The sequence below is a fragment of the Macaca mulatta genome, chromosome 6 (genome assembly GCF_049350105.2).
Source record: "Macaca mulatta isolate MMU2019108-1 chromosome 6, T2T-MMU8v2.0, whole genome shotgun sequence".
NCBI lineage: Eukaryota > Metazoa > Chordata > Mammalia > Primates > Cercopithecidae > Macaca > Macaca mulatta.
The window spans coordinates 34,413,337-34,433,290 of NC_133411.1; the positions used below are offsets into that span (position 1 = coordinate 34,413,337).

Below are 19,954 nucleotides of genomic sequence, written 5' to 3' on the forward strand. Positions count from 1 at the left end.
TTCTAGGCCTTTTATTTTTTTCAGCCATCAAAGAAGATGGCTTTGCCAGGCCAATAGGGGTATACTGGCTTTTTTTCATCTCAGCTAACCTTGGGGTAAGTGCTAGGGAAATACCTAGCTTATATGAAAAGAATCTTTTTGTCCTGGTTTTGATCTAGTTCCCTGGCAGGCTGGTTAAGACTTGTCTTAACACATACATTTCTCTTGCCAAAGCACACGTGGTGTGTTTGGACATATGGTCTCATTTTTATGATCTTTTAACCTTTACATATTTTAAATATTTCATGGTGGGATTAATTATTTGTGGTGACCAGGATTGGCAGCTGGTCCAATGGGGCCATGTTTGGAATCCCTAAGGAATGAGAGGGTTGATACTCTGTGGAACATAACTTTTAAAGATAAATATATAAATATGAATATAAAGGAGAAATTTCTGACATACTCATTAATGATCAGAGCCTAGTGATGTCTTATGGTAAATTGGTACATTTACTCTGAGACCTATCACTATAAATGGTTTTGAAATTAGCCTTATTGTGCTTCTAGCCTTTAAAAAATGTATACCTATTGGGTAATCTGAATTGCTTAGAAAGTGACCATCTAACTCATCCTTGCTTTTTATGCTCTGAATGAATAGTTGAACTGGAAGCATTAAAATACTGAAAAGAGTAAGACTGGCTTAAGGACTTCAACTTTATTGAGTCTTAAAAATATGCCTCAGGTAAACTTGATGGTGAGATCTCTAACCTCATAGTATTCAAATAACTTTAATGCAATTTTAACTACAGAATGGGATGGTAAACCAAATTCTTATCCATGTTACCCAAAGTAGGCCTCGACAAGGTAGCTAAAATAAAATTAACAACGTTTGTGAAACACCAAGTAGAGTCCAAATCAGAAGAGGTGTGCTCTCCAAAGACCTTATATAATATAGAACTCATATGTAGAGCATATGTTTATCATTGCTTCAACTGATTAACTTCCACAAACCATGTTGGTGGACTCATATGAGTTTGCTTGTAGAAGTAGTAAAGAGTCTAGATTCTGTGGCACAGTTTCCTTAGGTTTGATTCCACTGAATAAGCTTGTGGGCCTAAATCCTGAATATTTGGAAAGCCTTTTTCCCTACCTTATAAACATGGGTTTCATGATATTGATTCTTCCTATCCATGAGCATGGTATGTTCTTCCATTTGTTTGTGTCCTCTTTTATTTCACTGAGCAGTGGTTTGTAGTTCTCCTTGAAGAGGTCCTTTACATCCCTTGTCAGTTGGATTCCTAGGTATTTTATTCTCTTTGAAGCAATTGTGAATGGAAGTTCATTCATGATTTGGCTCTCTGTTTGTCTGTTACTGGTGTATAAGAATGCTTATGATTTTTGCACATTAATTTTGTATCCTGACACTTTGCTGAAGTTGCTTATCAGCTTAAGGAGATTTTGGGCTGAGACAATGGGGTTTTCTAAATATACAATCATGCCATCTGCAAAGAGGGACAATTTGACTTCTTCTTTTCCTAACTGAATACCCTTGATTTCTTTCTCTTGCCTGATTGCCCTAGCCAGAACTTCCAACACAATGTTGAATAGGAGTGGTGAGAGAGGGCATCCCTGTCTTGTGCCAGTTTTCAAAGGGAAAAACAAGAAATGGGGAAAGGATTCCCTATTTAATAAATGGTGCTGGGAAAATTGGCTAGCCATAAGTAGAAAGCTGAAACTGGATCCTTTCCTTACTCCTTATACGAAAATTAATTCAAGATGGATTAGAGACTTAAATGTTAGACCTAATACCATAAAAATCCTAGAGGAAAACCTAGGTAGTACCATTCAGGACATAGGCATGGGCAAAGACTTCATGTCTAAAACACCAAAAGCAACGGCAGCAAAAGCCAAAATTGACAAATGGGATCTCATTAAACTAAAGAGCTTCTGCACAGCAAAAGAAACTACCATCAGAGTGAACAGGCAACCTATAGAATGGGAGAAAATTTTTGCAATCTACTCATCTGACAAAGGGCTAATATCCAGAACCTACAAAGAACTCAAACAAATTTACAAGAAAAAAACAAACAACCCCATCAAAAAGTGGGCAAAGGATATGAACAGACATTTCTGAAAAGAATACATTCATACAGCCAACAGACACATGAAAAAATGCTCATCATCACTGGCCATCAGAGAAATGCAAATCAAAACCACAATGAGATATCATCTCACACCAGTTAGAATGGCGATCATTAAAAAGTCAGGAAACAACAGGTGCTGGAGAGGATGTGGAGAAATAGGAACACTTTTACACTGTTGGTGGGATTGTAAACTAGTTCAACCATTATGGAAAACAGTATGGCGATTCCTCAAGGATCCAGAACTAGATGTACCATATGACCCAGCCATCCCATTACTGGGTATATACCCAAAGGATTATAAATCATGCTGCTATAAAGACACATGCACATGTATGTTTATTGCGGCACTATTCACAATAGCAAAGACTTGGAATCAACCCAAATGTCCATCAGTGACAGATTGGATTAAGAAAATGTAGCACATATACACCATGGAATACTATGCAGCCATAAAAAAGGATGAGTTTGTGTCCTTTGTAGGGACATGGATGCAGCTGGAAACCATCATTCTTAGCAAATTATCACAAGAACAGAAAACCAAACACTGCATGTTCTCACTCATAGGTGGGAACTGAACAATGAGATCACTTGGACTCGGGAAGGGGAACATCACACACCGGGGCCTATCATGGGGAGGGGGGAAGGGGGAGGGTTTGCACTGGGAGTTATACCTGATGTCAATGACGAGTTGATGGGTGCTGACGAGTTGATGGGTGCAGCACAGCAACATGACACAAGTATACATATGTAACAAACCTGCACGTTATGCACATGTACCCTAGAACTTAAAGTATAATAATAATAAAAAATAAATTAATTAATTAAAAAACAAAAAAAAACAAAAAAAAAAAACATGGGTTAATTTTGTCCTCCAAAGAACATTTGGCAATGTCTGGAGACACTTTTGTTTGTTAAACTGGGGAAGAGGATGTCACTGTCATCTAGTGGACAGAGGCCAAGGATGCTGTTAAACATTCAGCAATGCACAGGAGAGTGTCCCACAACAAAGAATTATTTGACCCAAAATACAGTAATTGTTGAGGCTGAGAAACCCTGCTATAAACCAAGATCACCTAAGTTAGTTTTTGTAGATCCCGGCTATTTCCTGATTAGATCTCAGAAAAGTTTCTTGCACTGTACAGTTCAATTAAAAAATGGAACTGAATAAAGCACCTGGGGAGAATTTAGTCTCCAGGTTGATTAATAATTGTTTTGAAATGTAAGCTTTGAAATCTTTCTAGATTTGTTATTAACTGTTTTAGCAAGGTCCTTTTTGATTATATCTAACGTATATTTATTCCATATTCAAAAAGATGACTTTGTTGACAGCTTAATATAACCTTTACTGCCTAAAAATACTCACTTATTGAACAGCAACTCTGGGTTGTTCAGACAAAGGGTCTTAATTCATTTTGTGTCGTTTTAACAGAATATGTGAGACACAATAAATTATAATGAGCAGAAATTTATTTCTTACCATTCTTGCAGGTTGCAAAGTCCAAGATCAAGGAAATGGGATCTTATGAGGGCCCTCTGCCATGAGGGTCACATGGCAAAAGGGCAAGAGAAGACAAGAGAGAATGCAAGAGGAGGCCAAACTTATCCTTTTATGATGGCATTAATTCCACTCATGAGGGTATAGCCCTTATGGACTCATCACCTCTTAAAGGACTTACTTCTTACTTCCATTACGCTGACAAATTGCAACATGCGTTTTGGAGAGGACAAACATTCAAACCATAGAATTATGCTCCTGCCCACCCCCACCTAAATTCATGTCTTCACACACAAAATACATTCATTGCTTCCCAGTAGCTCCAAAAGTCTTAACTCATTCTAGCCCCAGCTCAGAAGTCTAAAGCCCAGAGTCTCATCTAAATCAAATATGGGTGAAGTCCAAGGCACAATTCATCTTGAGGGAAATTCTTCTCCAGCTGTGAGTCTGTGAAATCAAAACAAATTATGGGCTTCCAAGATACAATGGTAGGACATAGACTAGACATTCCCATATCAAAAGGGGTAAATAGTCAAGAAAAAAAAGGAGTAACTGGTCCCAAGCAAGTCCAAAATCCAACAGGGAAAACAACATTAAATCTTAAAGTTGGAGACTAATCTTTCTCAAGTTCATGTCCCTGGGCACACTGGGGTGGGGTTGGTCCACCAACATCTTAGGCAATCCTGCTATATAGCTTTACTGGACTCAGCCCATGCAGGAGCTCTCACAGGTTGGAGTCTCATTCCTGCAGCTCTCCCACACTGTCATTGCTCACTGATAGCTCTACAGTTTTGGGGTCTTGGGGGTAGCCCCATCCCCATAGCTCTACTAGGCCTCATAGAGATTCTCCACAATGGCTTTTACCTCTTAAAACAGTTACAATGGCAATTAAATTTCAACATGAGTTTTGGAGTGGACAGACAGTCAAACCACAGCACTAATGTTTTACATGAGGAATAGGTAGACTGTAGGTAAGGCTATTTCAGCAAATATTATTATTAGAGATTTCACTATTTCAATAAAAATGAAACCAGAGACTATATCATTCATGGCTTTATTACTTATCGTCAGAAATCCTTTATCAGCTCACTGGCACAAGCTGGACATACAGTCCTACTTAAAATTGACATTTAGACAGCGATGGCTGCATAAAAGAGTCAGGATTAATAGTAATCATCCCATTAAATTTTGTACTAGGTTAAAATGAAAAGGCTGTACATTGCCCTCAAGTCCATTTCTATCTCCACCCTTTCACTTGTTTCTCAATTATCTGATAGTTCTCATAAAGGGTTGGATGCATTTATCCTTTCTCAGTGGATAGAAAAAAAATCCTTTATGTGATTTAAAAAATGTTATTATTTGAAAGAAAAGTGGCTGAAATAAACAACTGGCCCTGTTAGCCAAGTACATCAGATGGAATTCTTAATATTAATTATACTAAGCCAAATCTATTTTTGGCTGTATCCTCTAACCCTACTTATTTACTTTTAATTAATAAATAATTTATCCTGTCAAGTATACTAGGAAGTAGTATTACTGGAGTAAGGTGTGTGGGAGATTTAATGAATGTTCTTTTCCTTTGCTGTTATTGTTGCTTAGAAGTTATATGTGTTTTAAGCTTTTTTCAGCCTAAAATCATTACAGTCATGCTGTATGGAACAAAGAGAGGGTAGACAGGTATATAGCTTTGCTGAGCAGTGATGTTTAAGCTGATACCTGAATGACAGCAAGGATACAGTCATGGGATGATATGTAGGAAAGGTGTTTTAAGTACAGGACCAGGTTTGCCGGCAGAGTTGACCTTAGGAGGAGATTTCTGTGTCTGTGCAGAAGTTGCTCTTTATTCATGCACTCCTTCCCAGTGGAGCTCAAATACAGCCTCAGAAACTTTCTCTATGTAGACTTCAGGCAGCAATTATCAAAAAGTCAGACTTTTATTTTAGAAATAAAACCAACCCCTGCCCTAGTAATAATGGGATTTCAAGGGCAATGGAAAACACCTTTTGTTCCCACTTTCACTTTCTTCTGCCCTCCCCCAGTAAAGATTACACTATCCAATCTCGTCACTGGTATGTGGTATTATTTTTGACTGACAACACTGTCATCTCTTCAGCAATCAGAAAGTGGAAATTGATGCTTATACATCCTTTCTAGCTTTCTTCCTATCTTTTCTCTCTTCATGTCCCCTCTATGTCATCCCCTTATGATCTTACCTTATCTTACAGAAACTTACCTTAAGATAACTCCTTCCTAACATATCTTAATGTAATAAAAGCCATCTGTGACAAACCCATAGCCAGCATAATACTGAATGAGGAAAAGTTGAAAGTATTACCTCTGAGAACTGGAACAAGGCAAGGATACCCATTCTCACCACTTCTATTCGACACAATACTGGAAGTTCTAGACAGAGCAATCAGACAAGAGAAAGAAATAAAAGGCATCCAAATCAGTAAAGAGGAAGTCAAACTGTTGCTGTTTGCTGATGATGTGATTGTATAACTAGAAAACTCTAAAGACTTCTTCAAAAAGCTCCTAGAACTGATAAATGAATTCAGTAAAGTTTCAGGATACAAAATTAATGTACACAAATCAGTAGCTCTGTTATACACTGACAGTGACCAAGCTAAGAATCAAATCAAGAACTCAACCTGTTTTACAATAGTTGTAAAAAAATCCTTAGGAATATACCTAACCAAAGAGGTGCAAGACATCTACAAGGAAAACTACAAAACACTGCTGAAAGAAATCATAGACGACACAAACAAGTGGAAACCCATCTCATGTTTATGGATGGGTAGAACCAGTATTGTGAAAATGGTGATATTGTCAAAAGCTATCTACAAATTTAATGCAATTTCCATCAAAATACCACCATCGTTTTTCACAGAACTAGAAAAAACAATTATAAAACTCATATGGAACCAAAAAAAAGCCCACATAGCCAAAGCAAGACTATGCAAAAATAACAAATCTGTGGGCACCACATTACCTGACTTCAAACTATTCCACAAGATCATAGTCACCAAAACAGCATGGTACTGGTATAAAAATAGGCATACAGACCAATGGAACAGAATAGAGAACCCAGAAATAAAGCCAAATACTTAACAGCCAACTGATCCTTGACAAAGCAAACAAAAACATAAAGTGGGGATAGGAAACCCTATTCAACAAATGGTGCTGGGATAATTGACAAGCCACATGTAGAAGAATGACACTGCATCCTCATCTCTCACTTTATACAAAAATCAACTCAAGATGGATGAAGGACTTAAATCTAAAACCTGAAACCATAAAAATTCTAGAAGATAATGTTGGAAAAACTCTTCTAGACACTGGCTTAGGCAAAGTTCTTTATGACCAAGAACCCAAAAGCAAATACAACAAATACAAAGATAAATAGATGGGACTTAATAAAACTACAAAGCTTCTGCACAGTAAAAGAAACAGCAGAGTAAACAAACAACCAACAGAGTGGGAGAAAATCTTTGTAATGTATATATCCAACAAAGGACTAATATCCAGAAGCTACAAGGAGTGCAAACAAATTAGTAAGAAAAAAAAAAACGATCTCATCAAAAAGTGGGCTAAGGACATGAATAGACAATTCTCAAAAGAAGAGGTACCAAATGGCCAACAAACATATGAAAAAGTACTCAGCATCACTAGTGATCATGGAAATGCAAATCAAAACCACAGTGTGATGCCACCTTACTCCTGCAAGAATGACCATAATCAAAAAATCAAAAAATAATAAATGTTGGTGGGGATATGGTAAAAAGGGAACACTTTTACACTACTGGTCATAAACTACTATGTAAACTAATACAACCACTATGGAAAACAGTGTGGAGATTCCTTAAAGAGCTAAAAGTAGAACTACCATTTGATCCAGCAATCCCACTCCTCAGTATCTACCCAGAGGAAAAGAAATCATTATATGAGAAAGATACTTGGACGCATATGTTTACAGCAGCACAATTCGCAATTGCAAAAATATGAAATCAGCCCAAATGCCCATCAATCAACGAGCAGATAAAGAAATTATGGCATACACATACCATGGAATACTACTAAGGCATAAAAAAGGAACAAAATAATGGCATTCACAGCAACCTGGTTAAAATTGGAGACAATTATTCTAAGTGAAATAACTCAGGAATGGAAAACTAAACATCGCATGTTCTCACTCATAAGTGGGAGCTATGCTATGAGGATGCAAAGGCATAAGAATGATACAGTGGACTCTGGGGACTCAAGGGAAAGGGTGGGAGGTGGTTGAGAGATAAAAGACTACAAACTGGGTACAGTCAATACTGCTTGGGTAATGGGTGCACCAAAATCTCAGAAATCACCACTAAAGAACTTATTCATATAACCAAACACTACCTGCTCCCCCCAAACCTACAGAAATAAAAAATAAAAATAAATTTAAAAACAAACAAACAAAAACTCCTCCTAAAACGGTTACTTGTAAAATCCGCCCTTCTATCTTTCTGACCTATTTAGGTGGAGCCTAGGCCTTGTACATACATATTATGCATGCACATACTGACCATTTATGTGAATCTTAATCCTTAGCAGAGTGGCTTTCATCCGATTTACATTCTATTGGTATTGCTGCTATTTTCCCTTAGTTGAGGACTAGCAGTTGTGCAGAATTTGTGGCAAAATACATAATACATATGTATACATACCTCTTTAGGTGATTAAATGGATACATATATTCATTCAATTTCTGTGCCAGAAACTAGGTATAAAGAGATTAATTAATTTATAGAAGAACACAGAGATAATAAGTGGAAGAGCAAAGAATCAATGCTGATCTAATCTTAAAGCCAATGCCCTTTACTGCCTTGAAAGACTTCCTTCATGCTGACTTTTCTTCCAGCCCTTATGTTCCTCAATCCAACACTGTCTAAAAGAACTTTCTGCACAGTAAAAGTTCTGCACAGTAAAAGTATAGCATGAAAAATTTGTTCTATAACTGCACTATTTTTTTTCTGAAAGCCACTTGCCACATAAGAGCAAGAACACAGGTCCTGGGGGCAGGACACAGTTGCGAGTTCGAGAGGCTGCAGGAGTATTGCAATGGCTATAGCACAGGGAGTGGTGGGAGATCACATCAAATCATGAGCAAGGCCCTCCCTGTAAGGCTGTGTGGGTGAAATTTGGATTTCATGCTAAGTGCCACAGTGAAGTGGTAACAAAACCCTTTTCTGAGGCGCCTCTTGACTTTCACTCCTATTGAAACCATCATGCCCTTTATAGGTTCTTCAGCTTGTGAGAAAGGATATTGCCTGAATTAAAAAAACTGGCAACAAGTGAAAATTATTTACAGAGAACAGACAGATAAAAGAAAATTCTCAGAATCAGTTCAGTGCTTCATGAACAGGGCAGCCAGTTACATATACAATTGTGAAAGACCGGCCATTCCCAAGGTTTTGACTCCAAATTATTTCAGGCCTCGTAGAACTTGGTTATATCAGTGGGATCTTTCACGGAGGTTGTAAAAACTTATCTCTGTTTTGGGGGTAGAATCTTCATCTAGATGTTCCACAGAGTGCTGATGCTGGAGTAAACTGCTCAGGTTCAAATCTCAGCTTTTCATTTACTAGATAAATACATTGAACAGTTGTTTTATGCTTCAGTTTCCTCATTGATAAAGTAGGGATAATAGTATTTAAGTTACAGGTTGATGGAGGATTAACTGAGTAAATATATGTCATTTAGGACAGGTTGCTAGAGCAGTGCTAGTAATAAATGTCAGCTATTGTTATTATTATCATTATTAATATTTCTCTCTCCTAGTCTTCTCTCTTTTTAATAGGGTTTTGAACTTTTGGGTTCACTGTTTTGGACATAAACATTTATTTAGGAACTAAATATCAAACTTGTATCTCTCCCTTAGCACGCTAAGATAAATGGATCTTCCTGAGTCTGAGGGAAGTTAAGGACAGAGTTTGAACATAAGTTTTATTCTTATAATAGCAATTTTTTGGGAAGGACCCAGGGAGCAGTCTTTTCTTGCCAACGAGATGTCAAACTCTTGGATGATATGGAGCTTGTGTTGTAGAGAGATGATTAGTATTTTTGGAACCTCACCCTTTTGTCTAACACTTTGTATAGAGTGACAATAATGAAAGGAAGACTTAACATAGAGTTGGGATTACAGGATTCAAATCTAAATTCTGTTCCCAACTAGCTCTGTGACCTTGGACAATGGAGCACAATTATAAAACTGGAGGTGGGTTTAATTACATAATCTCCAAAGTACCTTCTGATATTAACATTATATAGTTCAGAGTATATTTCCTACAAACCCTTGCTTTAGGCAAAGCTTCTACATAAGGAGAAGTCTCGGAGAAAGGGTAATAGGAAAAAAGAGCAATATAAGGGGAAACAAAAACAAAGGAGAACTAGATTATTAGGAAAGAAGTATAATGAGAAAAGGAAACTAAAGAAAAGCAGGTTTAGTCAGACAACTTGCTAACCTTTTAAAATGAACATTCACCTTATGCCATCCCTTGGGGATGTGATGGTGAACAGGCCCTTGTAGAATTTACAGTGTTGGGGAATATGTAAACAGATGGCCAGAAAGACAACATAAAACACTACCATCACTTGTAGGATAAAGGGAGGCTTCCCTGAAAAGAATGGTGGAGTTTGAGGGCAAAGCATTCTGGGTAGAGAAGGTATCTACAAAGGTCCTGGGATAGGAGAGAGCTGATGTTTTAAAAAATGGAGGGAATTTATGCATGGATGCAATCAGGAAAAAAAATGAAGCAAGAATAAATGAGCATATTCTCCAAGGACCAACTAACAGGGTTGATATAACTATTATCCATTTTATCCCCTCCTGCATCTGCTATAATGTAGGATGGCCTGAAATGAAGCACCCATGTGGTTTGACCCTCCCCAGTTGCTATTGCTCATCCTATAATAAGCAATAACACAAATCCTAGCCTAGTAATTCCCCAGTGAATCCTCTCCTGGCCATCTTAAGGCAAAAAAAGAGCCTTGTGTTTTGACGGGGAAATTCTTTAGTAGAGAAAAGAAGTGAGGAGAGAAAGTTCAATATGCTTCCATCTGTTTCCCTCCTACTCTCATATCTGCATCCCATGCGAAACAGTCCCCTTTTTCTTAGATTCTATCTTCCTCCCTCAAGAACAGCTTTTAGCTCCCCATTTTTTTTTTCTTTTTCCACTTTTGGCCCAAATCATAGTACTGAAAATGTAAAACCTGCAGTTTTGGGTATGTTACCAAAGGAAACAGTTTTACTTAAAATCTTGTTTTTGCCAAAATATTTTCAAAGTAGCTGGAGAGCTGTCAAACCACAGTGGCTCTCAGCTGCGTTTCCTTCTAGCATTTCCCCAGGTTCTCCCAGCACAGCACTCAGTAATTGGATATTATTTGAGGAGAAGGGAAAAAAAAAATGCTGCACGAGACAGTTTGTAGATTTAAGAATTATTCTCCGGGTGCTGAAGGCCAGAGATCCAGAGGTGCTCAGCTGACAAACTCCAGGGTTGCGTGACTGTGTATCATTCCTAGATGTAGCCTTCAGTGGGGAGACCCGGAGGAAACATGCTGGTAACAGTCAATATTTGGACTGCCATTCCAAAGTCTTTAGATTTGTTTTCTGCCCTTCCTTATGTGACTTTGACCAAAAGAATTTATTCTGAGAAAAAAAATACTGAAAACTGTTTAAAATGGCATGCTTTTTGACATTGCAGGTACTGACAGCCTTCCCCTTCTCCTACCCATCTCTTCTAACCCTGGCTAGCAATAGTGGGTTTTAGGTACCAGGATTGTACCTTTAGACAAATTTGAAAGTAGGCAGTTAACCTTTGTGCTCCTCTAGCAACTTCCTTCAAGGACCTGGGAGGAGGTTTAATATTGAAGGACTTGTTATTTATTAAGAGGCAGTAATTACCACGCTCACTTATCCAGAAACTTAAGTTCAGGAAGTGATATGACTTTCCCAAGATCATACAACAAGCCTAAACTGCTTCTTCCTTACATCATGCTTCTAATACATGTTGTTGTAAGATAGAACAAAATTAACTAAATTAAATGATAATAAAAATAATCATTTCAATAACCATATAGGAATCATGATAATTATCAATTATCAAAATGATAATCACAAATCGACAATAGATTTGGCCTCAGGACTCAAGTGCCACTGCTTGCCAACTATTTTTTTACCAGATCTGCTAATGTCATTAGGGTCCTGGTAGGAAAAAGATGTTATACTCTGAAGCAGTAACTGAAGAGAGTTAAATGGAGTGGACAGGGTCAAGGGAGCCAATAAGAGATGATACAGCAGCCAGGACTGGTAACAGTGAGAAGCAACTGACACTCCGTCAGCCCTAGGCCTGGAGGGACTGGGAAGAAGCAGTGACCAGAACCCAGTGAAAGCTCTCACTACAGCAGAGGGGCTGCCTAACATGAGTTGATGGGGAAAAAACACAGACCTTGCTTTTCTCTTCTTTCTTCTCTCCTGAAAGGGCCACCCATTGACAAAATCCAACAACAAGCCAGAGGACAAAGAAGCCTGAGTAATAATGTCTGGAGGGCTTAGACTTCTTCTCTTAAATACCATTTATGTGCTGATGACAGCCAGGTTTTTTTTTTTTTTGAGACGGAGTCTCACGCTGTTGCCCAGGCTGGAGTGCAGTGGCGCGATCTCGGCTCACTGCAAGCTCCGCCTCCCGGGTTCCCGCCATTCTCCTGCCTCAGCCTCCTGAGTAGCTGGGACTACAGGCGCCCGCCACCGCGCCCGGCTAATTTTTTGTATTTTTAGTAGAGACGGGGTTTCACTGTGGTCTCGATCTCCTGACCTTGTGATCCGCCCGCCTCGGCCTCCCAAAGTGCTGGGATTACAGGCTTGAGCCACCGCGCCCGGCCTCAGCCAGGTTTTTTAAATCTCCAGTCTTGAATTTCAGTCTTGAACTTCAATTTTCTACTAGGCATCTCCTAACTGAACTCCTGATTATTCATCAAAGTTCATTCTTCCAACAATCCTCTCCATCTCAATTGTTACCATCTCCTAACAAATGCAGGCCAAAACTCTTGGAGACATCCCTAAGTGCACTTTTCCCCCTCCTGACCACCATCCTATCCTTTAGTAAATCTTGTTGACTCTCCTTCCACATACATCCAGAATCCCACCCGCCTCCCTGCCACCACAATTCTAATAACCAATTGCCTGGAATGTTATACTAGATATGCTGTTTCCACCCCTGCCCTCTTATGGTTTAATCTCAAGACAGAAACTAAAATGATCCTTTGAACAACTTAAGTTAGATCATGTCAGACTTCTATTCAGAATGTCTAATACCCTCCCACTTCACTCTAACTAAAGTAAATCAAATCCTTACAATTGGTCTATAAGACCCCACAAGATCTCCCATCGATTCTCTCACCTCTATGGCTTCATTTCCCATTACTCCCCTCCTTCTCTTATCCTTTCTGCTAACACTAAACTCCTTTCTGTGCTTAAAATAAACCAGGTACACCCTTAATTGAAAAACTGTTTGCACTTGCTATTCACTGTGCCTGGTACACTCTTTCCCCAAATATCTGAATGGCTCAGTCCTAAATCTCCTTTGAATTTTTGTCAACTGTCACCTCAATGAGGCTTTCCCTAACTACCTTAGATTAAAATGCAACTCTCCCCCAACCTCAGAATTCCCAACCTCATTTTACTTTTTTCCATAATACTTAAGACCATCTGACACATTGTATATTTTACTTTTTGTTTGTTTATGATCTGCCTTTCCCTGCTTGCACTCTATCTCCACTGTGATAAAAGATCTGTAACCGTGACATGCTCATGGGACCATAAGGAGACATAAGCAATTATCAAAGTTTCGTTGCATGAAAGAAATCTATTTTCTCATAGTGCTCGATAGTACTTGCACAGGGTTGCATAAATGCTTCCTACGTTGAACCAGAAGTTTCAAATACACTTAGACTAGGGTTCAAGTATGATTTGGGCATTGTTTGGGTCCTTTCTTTCTTGATAAAATGAGAAAAGACTCCAAAGTGGTTGAGCTATGGAAGGATTCTAGATATTGTGCCTAGTCATGGCAAATGTTCAGTCAAAGAAAGCCCTTGGACTTAAACATTAGTCCCAGCCGAATGTTTAAGATTTTAGTGTATAAGACCTTAAAAGGTAGTAAGGTATTTTAAGGCCTCGCATAACCTGAAGGTGAAAACTGTTAAAATATCAAATTGTTGAAAAATATTTCTAACCTTTTTCCCTTTGCTGTATTAAACAAATGTCAATAAATTGATATTTGCTGAATGAGTACACAAAGCTTTGCTAACTTTCAGCAGAGTAGAGAACTCAAAAAGAAGTTAATAACCACTGAGAGTTTTCCTTATGCAGAGAACAGAATAGGCATTAGCCATATAATGTGATTTCAGGGACCCAAGAGGCCCCAAAGTAAAAAGAAATCCTTCCTTATAAGCTTGCTGATACATAAAATTCCACATTCCACAATCTAACTCGTTTACTTAATCCTTAAATCCTGATTAAATGAAAATATCCCCTGTGTGGGGTCCTCCATCAGTTATTTATTCCTCAGAGTAAAAAAAATTGAGAACAGGTTTTGCCAAGGGGCATATGAGTTATGAGCAGCTCGAGGAAGCTGTGATCCAGGAAACAAAAGATTAAGTGGCTCAGAAGGCAAACTTCACCAACCTCATAGTTTTGCCTATATTTAATCTCACTATATTGGTTTTGAAAATTCTTTATTTCCAAGATTGATATGGTTTCACTGTGTCCCCACCCAAATCTCATGCTAAACAATAATCCCCATGTGTTGAAGGAGGGCCTGATGGGAGGTAATTGAGTCACGGAGGTGGACTTCGCTCTTGCTGTTCTCCTGGTAGTGAATGCATTCTCATGAGATCGAGTTGTTTAAAAGTGTGTAGCGCTTCCCACTTTGCACTCTCTCTCCCTCCTGCTCCGTCACAGTAAGACATGCTTGCTTCCCCTTCACCTTCCACCATGATTGTAAGTTTCCTGAGGCCTCCCAGCCATGCTTCCTGCTAAAACTGCAGAACTGTGAGTCAATTACACCTCTTTTCTTCATAAATTATCCAGGGTCAGGTAGTTCTTTATAGGAATGTGAGAATGGACTAACACAAAGTGTAATGTCTTTTGGGGTAAGTTTTCATTTCTGAGACACATGTCAGCTTTCATATATCTGGACATAGGACTGGGGGGTGTAGAGGAGTGGTAACTATCAGACATGTTAATTATACAGTCCTTCTTTTATTTCCTATCTGACCCTTGTACTTCTCATTCTGTCTTTATAATTAATTTAGCAGAATCAATGAGACTAGTAGCAAATTTAGTCAGAAAAGAAGTTGATAGTAATGACTAAAATCCTTTCAGTACCCATAATGCATGGATGGATTTCAATTACTCAGCCTCTTTTTCCCATTATCTAAATTCTCACACTAGAAGATAAATCACACTGTGATGTGTGTTCATTAGGCTAATCTTCATAACAATTCTCCTCTAAGAAACACTGGGTCACTTGATCACCACCAAATATTGAATTATATTAAAGGACTTACGAAGAAATATGGTAGAGTAAATATATAATTACAGAAATTTCCTTGTCTAAACCTAAACTAATGAAAATAAGAAGTAAAATGAACACAAAATTATACAAATAATACTCTTACAAGAAATGGGACAGACCATGAATCCTAAATTTTAAAAAGTATCTTTATATACTGAAGATTTTAAGAATAATGCAAGATTTCTCTACTGACTCCTCTGCCTCCCAAATGCACACACACACACACACACACACACACACACACACACCCCAAGCAGAAGCTGTACTATGAATAAAAAAGTGAGTGGATAAAATCCTGAAAAGTCTCTTGATGGCCCAGGAAAGATGACTGAAGGGCAGGTGAACTGAAAGCCAGAAAAACTAAAGAGAGTCACAATTTTGTTTTTTCCTGGCTTAAAGGAACATGAGAGAAATACCTCAGGAAGAATTATCTGGAACTGACTGTCTATAATAGATAAAAGTTTGGCAGAAGAAAATATTAGAATAAAAGGGAACTATCACTCCCCACACCAGTGGATACCTTTTCATAGTAGCTAAAAAGCATCACATTGTATAGAAAACCTCCAAATTTTGAGTTTATCTCCAACATTTCCTCAAATGAGAGGAGAAATGGCTGGAAAATGGTGAGTTAAGGAATCGTTGTTTTCATATATCCAAAGACTCAGTGCAGCGAAATTGGTGGACTCACCCTAAAATGGAGAAAATGACCCGAAGTTCCCCCACAAATAGACAGTATAAAATCTAGTACAAAAGGTTTAGTAAACTTCCAAAGAAAGGGATTAAAGACAAAATACTTGAATAGAACTGATGCATAGCTCTAGTCTCTCTCTCCTCCATGCCACCACTTACCTTCTCTAAGTAACTAAAAATCCAAACATAAAATCCAGCCAATAAGATCAAGGGGGGATTTACAAGAAGGACCAGAGATAAAGTGGAAAGGTAGAGAAGGAGAATCTACCCATATATTTGAGAAATGAGTAGGGGGAGTAGAAAAGGCGAAGCAGCTATAACAAAACAATACAGCAAAAGAAAACAAAATTTTGACAATAAAAAACAAATAATATGTAAGCATATATTCTGCAACCTACAAAAATTATCCAGTCTGGATGAAAGACATTGGTAATAAAAAAAACTTTATTAATTAAATAAAATTAAAGAAAAGATAAAATGTTTGAAAGAAGAAATTCAAGGTGAAATCATGACAACACGATGAGGTAAAAATGTGACTGGAGAATGAACTGGGGACAAAATAAAACTAAGAACCAATTAATTATTTTTAAGTAACAACAAATAAGTGATTGTAGCAAAAGACCAAGTTGATGACAATCTCAAGAAAATACTAACAGAATGCCTAATGTAGATAAATGGTAAAAGGAAGTAAAGAGAAGCTATGGTGGGCCAGGCGCGGTAGCTCACGCCTGTAATCCCAGCACTTTGGGAGGCTGAGGCGGGTGGATCACGAGGTCAGGAGATAGAGACCATCCTGGCTAACATGGTGAAATCCATCTCTACTAAAAATACAAAAAATTAGCTGGGCACGGTGGCGGGCGCCTGTAATCCCAGCTACTCGGGAGGCTGAGGCAGGAGAATGGCATGAACCTGGGAGGCAGAGCTAGCAGTGAGCCGAGACCAGGCCACTGCACTCCAGCCTGGGTAAGGGAGCAAGATTCCGTCTCAAACAAAACAAACAAACAAACAAACAAAAAAAGTGAAGCTATGTTGAACTAATAAAGGAGATGAGGTGACATATGGATAAATTGTTTCCCTAACTAAGTACATAGAAATAATGGGGAAAAAATGCAAAGATAAAAAGAAAAAAACCTAAATTTTCCAATTGCAAATGCACTGTATTGTTTGAGGATGATTTGAAGAAAATGATCACTACTGAGACATAGTCTATTGAAAATACTGGTTTTAAAGGATTTTTTTTTTTTAAAAAAAGACACCAACTTCCAGTTTCAACTCCAATTCATAAAGAGCTTGGAAGTTGACACTCTTGTCCGTACGACAAGAAAAAAATTGAACAAAATGCAGGTCAGTGACTCTTCTTGGATCTATCAATGAGGTTTCAAGGCAAACTGACATCCTACAATCTGAAGAGACAGACAAACACAGATAATTACAACTGAGATTAGTTTACCTGGAGTAGAAGTCACTGAAGCCTTAAACTGGTAGGAAAAACTAAATAGTGATTGGGCAAATTGCTGGAGGCTGAGTGTGGAAGAGAGAAACTCTTGGGGGTTACAGTGTCAAGGGGCCCCCACACTTTCATGGCTTTTACCTCCAGAAACACTGCTAGGTTCCCACAGTGAGGAGCCCAGAAGGAAGGTAAAAATAACCATCTGAAACACACTCAGAACATTCTTCATCACAAAGTACTCATAGAAAAAGACTTTACCAGAGCCCCGTCCCACCTAGGGGAAGGGCAATTGCCCAACTTCAGTCCTCTCTAGACTTTCTGTCTCATCTAAGTGAGACAAAAGCTAAGAAACACCTGTGAAGTTTCCAGCCCAGGAACACAGACCCACAAAAAACAGATTTCATAATAATATTATAGAACTCTTCTCCACCCCCTCCGACACCCCACCTCAAGAAAAAGTTTCAAAAGAAATTAAGGCTGGAGAATGTACTTTACCTGTCTCTAATCACACACACACACACAGACACACACACACACACACTCATCCTGGTGGTTCTGTTTCTCTGACTGAAACCTGAATGATACAGAATTTAGAACTGTCACGAAAAAAATAAAGATGTGAAGTAATGCATATGTTCATTAGCTCAATTTAGCCATTCCACCATGTATACATATTCCAAAATGACACGTACACAATAAATACATATACTTTTCATTTCTCAACTAAAAAATAAAAGTTTGAAATTAAAAAATAATATTAAAAGCAGTTTCTAAGAAACACAGTCTTAAATACTAGTTGCTAAACTGCCTCTGGGTGTTCTCAGTGCTCTGATCTGCTCTGCTTTAAAGGCATTAATGACTGTTTCCAGTGGTATAGGCAGCATTAACAGTCTATTAGATGCAGTGGCTAAACAGTTACTCAAATTATCACCTGGAAATGCCTATAATAATATGTCTATAGAAAGAGAAAGCAAAGGTTGTGGGTGACAAAATATTTTCTGCTATAGAGCATTTAAATAAAAAGTGTGCTGGAGCATTTAGGGAAACAAAATTATGAATGAAAGGCTTTAAGTTCCCAGCTCACAGTGCTACTTCAATGACTACTCCCAAGGAAACTTATCTCCTGGGGCGGCAAGGCTAAGATTTCTGAAAACCAAATGCAAAGTCTAATACCATGTGTACCTCAATTACAGAAGAAGTGTCTTTGGCAGTAGAAGCAGCCCTCCACTCCTGTCTGAAGAGCTGTCCCCCCTGCATGAAGAACTGGAGGAGGCTCTGATTCTCCTCAGAACATTTCCCTACCACCTATCATTGCTTCTGCTACTGTAACTAGATACAAGTCTCAGTGTCCCACAATCCTTTGGGGGTCACTTCACCAACCTCTGTTGCCAGCAGTGCCTCTGCTTGAGTTTTGCTCGTGCCTGCTGGGCTTGTCCCGCCCACTCAACCTGTCAGATGCACTTGGCTTGCGCTACAGACCTGGATCCCACACCCACTGAGGGCGAGGCAGGAGTGAAGAGGTGAGGGGTATGTGAGGGAGAAAGTGCAGGGTCCAGCCACTGTGCACAGCCAGGTACACTGGATGCTGTGGTGGGGTGGGCAGCTCCAGGCACTGGTTCTGTGTGAGGCTGTGGCTAGACCAGGCGTACCACAAGCAGCTTCTGCTGTGGACACTGGCATCTGGATGAGGAGAATGCAGTGATGCCTGAAAACTCGGAGACATCAGCAACAGTGGAACCCCAAGGGGTGGGGATGGGCATGTTACAGCTCTCTTGTTCCTACCACCTGCAGCACGGTAAATGACGAGGTGGGTGTGAGCCAGTTTGTGTTACAGCTCGTTCAGTCCCACTGACTCACTCTGGCCCATGGTTCCTGGGCTGGCCCAGTTCTGCTGCTGCTTCCCATCACATGGGGCAGCTTCCCAACACCAGTGAAAGGTGGGAGGGCTATAGTGTTACAGCATTGACTCAGGAAGTCCCAAGGTCTGGACCCCTAGAAGGGTCGCCACACTTCACTCCCACAGCCCCACAAATGGGAGCATGTTACTGTCCGCAGCTCAGCAAACTGGCCAGGAAAGTATTACAGACATTTTCATGCCTGCCATTTAGCAGGTCCCGAGTTCTTGCCCCACGTTCAGGAAGAATGAGGTTACAGAGACAACTGGAGGGTGAGCAAGGCAGAGAAGTGCTTTATTGAGTGACAGAACAGCTCTCAGCAGACAGAAGGCCTGAAGTGAGTAGCTCCTATACATAGGCAGGTAGGTAGTCCCACATGTGCCTGAGTCTGGGCTCAGAATGGGCTCAGAATTGAGGAAGTGCATGCTCATTGGTCCATGGGCGGGCCCAGGAAAAGCACTGTCTGACTGGCTGAAAGGCATCAAGGAAGTTACCACACTGGGCCCTGGAATCCACCCAGAATTGGCAGCCCAGCTCCCAGGCTTCAGGCCATCTCTGGCTTCAGGTTTGGGTCTCACCGGGACCCACTCCTTCCTGCCTAGGAACCTGTCTGCCTTCTGCCACCATTGTCAGCAAGTCTAAGGATGAGATACAGAGGATGATCTGAGAGGAGCCATAATACACACCAAAAAGTA

At 39.4% G+C, this 19,954-nt stretch overlaps 1 long non-coding RNA gene across 1 annotated transcript in view; it reads right to left on the bottom strand.

Moving 5' to 3' along the window:
* LOC106998702 (uncharacterized) overlaps positions 1-19,954 on the bottom strand; it is a 284,294-nt gene that overhangs the window by 1,127 nt on the left and 263,213 nt on the right. The window lies entirely within an intron of this gene.